We start from the raw sequence: 8,422 nt of genomic DNA, 5'->3' as shown, positions 1-8,422 counted from the left end.
ATGGTGAAACCCCGTCACTACTAAAAATACAAAAATTAGATGGGCGTGGTGACGCACGCCTGTAATCCCAGCTACTTGGGAGGCTGAGGCAGGAGAATTGCTTGAACCCAGGAGGTGGAGGTTGCAGTGAGCCAAGATTTCGGCACTGCACTCCAGGCTGGGTGACACAGTGAGACTCTGTCTCTAAATAAATAAACAAATAAATAAGTAACTCCAGAGAACCATAGAAAGTTAGTACACCCCTTCTCCAGACTGCCTTTGAAAAGGCATGTTCCTCCTCTGAAGCTTCCCTGGGTGCAAAGGCTCAGGGGTGGCAATAGCGTGAAGAATAGCCACCCCCATTCATCTCCCCTTGTCAATCCCAGGTTCACTAGAGGGTGCATCAGCTTAAAGATGGCTTAAGAGATAGAGGTATTTATTAACTGTTACTACCGTCGATGCCACATCAGCACACACATGTGGGCTTACAGGTTTCATGTACTTGGGATACAGAAGCCACAGCTAGGAGAGAATATAAAAGCTTCTCCCTTCAGACAATTTGATTTTCCAAGTCATATTCTTGGTATATGGGTTAAATTATGCATATTAGCTTTCTATGGTTTATATAACTAATTACTACAAATTAGTGGCTTAAAACAACACACGTTTATTATCTTATCAGCTCTGTAGGTCAGAAGTCTGACATGAATCTTACTAGGCTAAAATCAAGACGTCAGAAGGTCCGTATTCCTTTCTAGAAGCACTAGAGGACAATCTGTTTCCATGCCTTTTCTGGCTTCTAAAAGCTCCCACATTCCTTGACTCCGGGTCCCCTTCCTTCATCTTCAAAGCCACCAATAGCTGGTTGAGTCTTTCTCACATTACATCACTGTGAAACTGACTCTCCTGCTTCTCTCATTCTCTTATAAGAACTTCTGTGATTACACTGGGCCCATATATATATATATATATATATATATATATATATATATATATGTATATATATATATATGTAACAGGGATTAGGATGTGGACATCTTTGGAGAGGAGGCACGATTTTGCCCACCACACTGTAGAAGATTTCTAGAAATCTGAGAATAAAGAGATAATATCCTTATCACAAAATCATGAGAAAAGAAGGCTGGGGTCCACCCCTGTCTTAAGCTACTAATGCTACTGCCCAGGAAAGCACAGTCTGCTCCCAATAGCCCCTCAGTATTCTATTCCGGGGCACTATGTTTTTGTCATCGATAGAAGAAAAGCATTCTGTCTAGCTCATCCTTTCTGTACATTGCTTCTCCTCTTACCACATATGGGCAGGGAAATCTAGCAACTTGTATGTCTGCCTCAAAGTTAAAGTCACCAGTGTGCTGCTATGAAACTACTACCTCCTCCCCACAGTTCCTTTATGCCATCCTCTTAGGACCATTTTTTAACCCTTGAAACAATTTAATGACTCAGTGCTGCAGAATCCCAGCTCAGTGTGATTCAAGGCTTCAGGGTAAGCTAGTGCTTTGTAAAGTGACAGCAAAGACCCTCTGGGTGCATTCAACATGGCTACTGTTGTGGCCATTAGCTTCTATTGTGAGAGACAACCCCAAAAGAGGGTCATATAACAAGGAGATGGGGACTAGTCTCTTTTATTTTTGAGATTGGGTCTCACTTTGTTGCCCAGGCTGGTCTCAAACTCCTGGCCTCAAGCTATCCTCCTGCCTGGCCTCCCAAAGTGCTAGGATTATAGGCATGAGTCACTGCCGGGGCCTCATTTCTAATTGTTTCATCAGGCTGATCCTGGACCAGCAGCTGATAAGACTCTGGCTGTGCTAGAAGCCATGTAAGAGGTTTGAAACAGATAATGGGAGAAACATGTCAAGAATATAAAAGCCTTGACTTAAAATGATGATAAAAATAGATACACAGCGCAGTGGTTAAGTGTTAAAATGCCTCCACACCACGTATTAGCCATGGGATCCTGGGCAAGTTTCTTAACCTCTCCGAGCCTCAGTTTCCTCATCTGAAATTGAGTATAACAATAGAATCAATCATATAGGATTCCAGTAGCTGATACATTGGAAGCATTCACTGTTAGCTAGAATTATTAGTCAGACGCTAAGCTAAGCATTTTCCGAACATTTCTTAATTAATCATCAAAATAGCCCCATGAGGTATGTACTATTATTATAATCTCCATTCTAAGATGAGGATGAACTTACAGTCACACAGCTGATGAGTGGCAGAGGCAGGACCAGAATCCAGGTTGGTCTGACTTAAAGACCATGCCCTTAACCTCTGTGGGGAGCAAGATTCTAGGGGAAAAGACGGGTCAATAACTGCATCTTAGATGTCTCATCTCTTCTACACTTCCCAGCACTCTCCTTTAGGCATAGCTGTTTCTTTTTCTTTCTTTTTTTTTTTTTTTTTTTTTTTTTTGAGATGGAGTCTTGTTCTGTCGCCCAGGCTGGAGTGCAGTGGTGCAATCTTGACTCTCTGCAACCTCCACCTCCTGGGTTCAAGCAATTCTCCTGCTGCAGCCTCCCGAGTAGCTGGGACCACAGGTGTTTGCCACCATGCCCCGCTAATTTTTGTATTTTTAGTAGAGATGGGGTTTCGTCATGTTGATCAGGCTGTTCTTGAACTCCTGACCCCAAGTGATCCACCTGCCTTGGCCTCCCAAATTGCCGGGATTACAGGTGTGAGCCACCACACCCGGCCAGATAGCTGTTTCTTATGTGATGGATCAGAAAACTTCAATGAAAAAAGCATAAAGACAAACATGTGAGACCTTGAAATAGCCCTGGGTCATCTCGGACCTGATCCAATGCCACACACTTGTTGAATATTGGGTTTTGAGGCTCCTGAAAGCTCGTGGCTTTGAGTATTTCCTTCAATGAGCAGCCTCTTCCTGAAGGGCCTCCTAACCATCACCTCAAGCTCATCCTGGAACAGAGAAGACACAGCTAGAGCCCTGGAGCAGCAAGTCCCAATCCTGACTCGGCAGCATTCCAGGGAATAACACCTGGCTCAAGGAGCACAATTAAATCCTCATTAATCAAATTAATTTTAGCTTGGTGTAATTTTAAAGGAGAATCTATGCTTTTCTGAGGGGTTGCTATGGATCTAAACAATGAGAGGGCGTGGCAGCTCTGGAAAGGGCAACAATTGCTGTGTTAAAAGCTTCATGAAATCTCACAGACAAAATATACAAAAGAAACCAGACACAAAGAAGTATGCACTTCATAATTTCATTTAGATAAAGGTCAAGAACAGGCAAACTACTCTGTGCTATGCAGGGATACATTCTTTGATGGTAAAAATATAAAAAAGAAAAAGGCACAGAAGCCAGGAGAGTGATTACCTTTGGGATAGGGAAGGGAGTTGGAATTCCACTAGGCAAGGGTCTCCTGGAGTGCTGGCAATGTTCTATTTCTTAACATGGGTGGAAATGACACAGCGTTCCTTTTATTATAATTCATTTGGTTTTATAAGATTCCCTTTATATAATGCATCTATGCAGTTTTCTGTGTGTTATATTTCATAATAACAAAGGTTGGTTTGTTTGGGATTTTCTGTTTTGTCTCACTAAGGAAATTTGTAGCAACCCCACCCCTGAGAAGACTGAATTTCTAACAAGCTTCTAAATGTTGCTGATGCTGCCACACTTTGGGTAGCACCGATCTAGTCTACTCTCAAAATTTTGCCCCATCTTTTGAAAGACACCCAGGGCTGGGCATGGTAGCTCATGCCTGTAATCCCAGCACTTTGGGAGGTCAAGATGAAGGACTGCTTGAACCCAGGAGTTCAAGAACAGCCTGAGCAACATACTGGGACCTTGCCTCTACAAATATTTTAAAAATTAGCCAGGAGAAGTGGTGTGCCCCTGTAATTCCAGCTACTTGGGAGGCTGAGTTGGGAGGATCGCTTGAGCTCAAGAGGTCAAGGCTGCAGCGAGCTGTGTTCATACCATTTCACTACACCCTGGGCAATGGAGCAAGACCCTGTCTCAAAAAAAAAAAAAAGACACCCAGGAAGAAGTTTCACATGATAAAGGGTATAGAATATGGTCCTCTGCTTCTAGTGGACAGACTATTGAATCTAGTTCAGGATTCTTTTGTAAAACAATCCTCCCTGGCCCCCAAACACACTCACACACACACACACACTCCCTCTCAACATTATCAATTATCTGTGTCAAGTTGAATCTTCACCAAACCAGGAGTTAAGTCTAGTGGTTTCTGAAGCCATGCAACCAGCCATCAGAGCAGAGGGAAAAGGACAGAAAGGCCCTAGCTCATGGAACCCTGAAAAGAGACTGCTCTCTAATGCAGATGAGGACACAACCATTCTGTTCCCTGCTGTTCTGATTGCTATCAGACTTCAACCATCAGATATGGGTCCCTGACAATTTATCAGGAAGCAAGCAGCCTGCCTTTTCTCCCGTCTAAATTCTGCATTCTATTTCCTTGTATTCTACACAAAATGCAAAACAGCAGCTAAAATTAGAAGCTGAGGTGCTAGTGAGGCTGATTTGTGTGCGAAGAAGGCAGAGAGATGTCAGGGGGAAGAATTCAGAGAAGAGCTGCCTAGGGCCTCTTCCTGAGCTGTCACAGACAGCAGCCTGGAAAAGAAATACAAGGGAAGCAGACAGAGGTGGGAGGCTGGATGGACTGCCCAATTATTACACCTGCAGAGAATCTTTGCGGGTTTTTTGGGCTCCCTAAAAGTGCCCTGACCTATTTTTTGAAATGTTTTTTTCCTTATTCATCAAAATACATTCTCAACGAATTGCAGTCAAGTTTCCTGCAATTACTAAATGTAAAGTTTTGTTTTCTACACTGGGAGCTATAGTCTATGCCTCTATGTATAATGGTAATATACTCAACAGTACCAGGCTGACGATGGATAGGGTGAATTTCTTAAAGTGGCAGGGAAGCTGCAGTTTTAAATGAATCCATCTGAAAAGCTTTGAACAAAGCCTTGAGTCTATTTAAGAACAGAGAGCTCATGTGATAGCTGGCTGACTTCATCCCTTAGCTAGGGGACACAGACTTACTGGATGCGAGTATAAAAGCCTTATAGTAGAAGTAAATTTCATAATGCCTTGGATTTATAGAGCACTTTTCTTCATAGAACTTGTATTTTCTGGGCAGAGTGACCAGTCCAACTTGGAATCTCGCTTAGCCACAGTGAAAATGATGAAAGTATTACAGGGGGCAAAAAAGCAAAAGATCAGGGAGAGAAGTCAATAGTTCCCCAGGGATCTCCCAGGGCAACCTTGCTCCCAGGCTGCTGGAGCACCACTAGGATCTAGGGCATGTGGTTTCCACAACCACCTCCTCCTCCCTCATGTCACAGGGCTGTTGAGAAAATGGGATTAGCTATGTGGCCAACCCATAATTATGCAGGGGCGGAGGAGTCAGGCCATTGACCAGCTGGCTTCTCATTTCTCCTTCTCTCAGCTGCTCACCGGCCTCAGATGCAGGAGGGTGAAGATGGGATTCCCAGAACACCTCTCCATTTGCTCCCATGAACTGGAAAAAAGTGCAGTCATTCCAAGTGACTGCAAAACGCAAACCCATGCCTCACTGTGGGCAGCGTGAGGCCCAGACTGGCCCATGGCACTGAGAGGTGGCGTAGATGAATGATTCCCATGGCCACTCTGGACACCTAGGCCTTGCCTTGGCAGAATCTAAGAAGGGGCTAAACAGCACAGCCGCATCTCTGAAGCAAGCAACCCTGTATCACCCCAGGCAGAGGCTGAGGCCAAGGGAAGCAAAGGTTCTTAGAAGGAAAGCAATGCTTCCTGCCCCTCTCACTTTAGCTCTCCAAAGCCACTTTTCCTAGCAGGTTTCCCCCCATCTCCAGCTCACCAGGGTGGGCACAGACAGAAAGAAACTCCCAGCTGGGCACCCTGGCAGGCTCAGGGAAACTAGAGCCCAGGCTTGGGCCCTGCCCTGCCAACCTTCCTCACGCCCAGGCTTTACAAGGGGGCCCTTCCTCCAGGCTGGGGCTGGCCCCCAGACCTCTCACTGTCCCTCCATTCTGCTTGTCCCCTTTCCACTGCTCAGCAGTCAGAAGACGAGCAGGAGATATTTAAAAACTTGAACCTGACCAAATTAAGTTGGAGATGGTTTAAATAAATGTCCAAATGAGTTTTCTACATTTCTATGCTTTCTGTAACTCCCATTATCAAGCAAGTGAAAAAATGTCTCTGAGTGAAGCTCTCAAGCTCTGACTGAGAATATAATGTTGTTATTATTAGAGCAACCGGGAAGGAGTCATGCCATCTCCAGGCAGGGCTCGGGTGGGCCGTGTGGGAGGCGACTGTCAGCAGCTGCTGGGCGGAAAGCTTGTTTATTGTCAGCAGCCTGGCTCAGAGATTAAGAAAAGCTCCGGTCTCCAGCTCACACACACATAGCTGCAGGCAGCAGCTGCTCCAGACATGGCATTCAACCGCAGGGGTCCCCAGGGTCTCCTTTCAGGGTTGACTTGACCAATAAGGAAACCCCGGTGGCCACCAGGACAGCTGGAAAAATTCCCATGAGGCCACAGAACCAAATACCCCCAATAAAAACATTCAGCATCCAATGCCTTCCCCAGACTAAACCCAAGAACCCAGAATCAGCCTTGAATCCCACACAATAGCAACAGCTCTATGTCCTGAGACTGTTTTCCAGTCATTCACCAAATACTTATTGTGCAGTGTCTGACAGACACCATACATGGGACTGGAAATAGACCAATGAATGAGACAGTCAGTCCCGATCCCTGCTCTCAGGGAGCTCACAGTCTGGTAAAAATTACCTGCAGTTAAACTGGTAAAAAATCATGTGTTGAGTATTATGATAGAGGAAGCTCAGGGAGCTATGAGTACAACATCAGGAAAAATCTAACTGACCACAAGGAAATGCCCTGGTAAGAAAACCATCACTAAGAGATACTGTGAAGTTTGGGATTAGGGTCTCAAGAGACATCAGCCCAAGACCATTACCACTATTTCTCCTTCTTCAGCTAATTAAACTTTTAGCTAATATCTACCCATTTGATTCGTGTTCTATTTATTACCAGTCTCTTGAACAGAAGGCTCTGGGAAAAGATAATTATAATTGTAGAGCATCTATCAAAGTATCCAGAATTTTCTGGGAAGCATGACAGATCCTTTTATCCACTGAGGTCATTACTATTATCATGCTGTTGTCATCGACCATTATTCTTACTCTTCGTCTGATGATGACAATTACCAGGGAAGGAGGAAGGAAAATAGGATTTGAGTGAGGTACCAAGGGGACTTAAACTTGATCAGTAATGTTTTCTTTTATATAAAATAACCTGAAATAAATATGCCAAAATGTAAATATTTATTCATTCAGGATACCAAGAACATGAGTGCTTGTCATGTCATGTTACTCACTGTACTTTTCTATATTTAACTTTTTTTCTGAAAACATACAGAAAAACAAAAAGATTGTTAGAGCACATAACAAAATTTTAGCCGTATTTCTGCTAGGTGGGATTTCTTATTTTTACTTATCTGTATTTTCTTTTTTCTTTTTTTTTCTTTGAGACAGGGTCTCACTCTGTTGCCCAGGCTGGAGTGCAGTGGTGTAATCTTGGCTCACTGCAGCCTCAACCTCCTGGACTCAAGCGATCCTCCCACCTCAGCCCCACAAGTAGGGGCCCCTCCAGATAATTTTTGTATTTTTTAATAGAGAGAGGATTTTGCCATGTTGCCCAGGCTGGTCTCAAACCCCTGGACTCAAGCAATCCACCTGCCTCGGCATCCCAAAGTGCTGGGATTATAGGCATGAGCCACTGCACCTGGCCTTGGGTTTCCATTTTTTAGAACATGTTCCTGATTTTTACAGGTTCCCTGACTTAGAGTGCTTTCTGGCTTACAGCACCAAGAAGTCATTACTTCCCCACCAAGGTTTGCACACATGGCCCTGACCAGAGCTGGCTCCATGGGCCTGCAACCTGTGTAGTCATTTGCACAAGCCCAAAGCTCCAAAAGAACCCCATAGTTGGTTTAATGTTCTGTGGCTATTGTCTGAAATTCTTAATAATTTTATCTTTGAACTTGTGTTTCGTAAGTGACGTCTGATGAGAGGATGGAGCACGCATGTGAGCAGGAAGATAAGCTGGCAGCAGTCCACGCACACATGGGTCAGTCCTATGGGCACAAGCAGGCAGTGTGCTGGGCAGCACCCAGAAACAGAGCCGAGCCCAGATTAGTGACAGTGGTGGTGGGGGCAGCAGAAGCTGAGGTGGCAGTAGTGGCCACAGCCCCAGAAGAGGTAGAAACTCCACATGGAAGCACAAGGACAGAGGTGAGAGACCTGCACACACACCCATCCCCAGAGCCTGTCCCTGCACCATCTGCACAAATAATAACTCTCCAGCCAGAGCACTGGGACAGGAACTGCCAGTGCTCAAGCAGTAAACATGG

General features: G+C 44.8%; 1 protein-coding gene across 1 annotated transcript in view; it reads right to left on the bottom strand.

Moving 5' to 3' along the window:
• RTN4 (reticulon 4) overlaps positions 1–8,422 on the bottom strand; it is a 179,664-nt gene that overhangs the window by 150,897 nt on the left and 20,345 nt on the right. The gene's annotated exons all lie outside the window — the stretch shown is intronic.

The sequence above is a fragment of the Pongo abelii genome, chromosome 12, assembly GCF_028885655.2.
Source record: "Pongo abelii isolate AG06213 chromosome 12, NHGRI_mPonAbe1-v2.0_pri, whole genome shotgun sequence".
NCBI classification, from domain to species: Eukaryota; Metazoa; Chordata; class Mammalia; order Primates; family Hominidae; genus Pongo; species Pongo abelii.
This window is presented reverse-complemented; position numbering and strand designations above follow the sequence as displayed.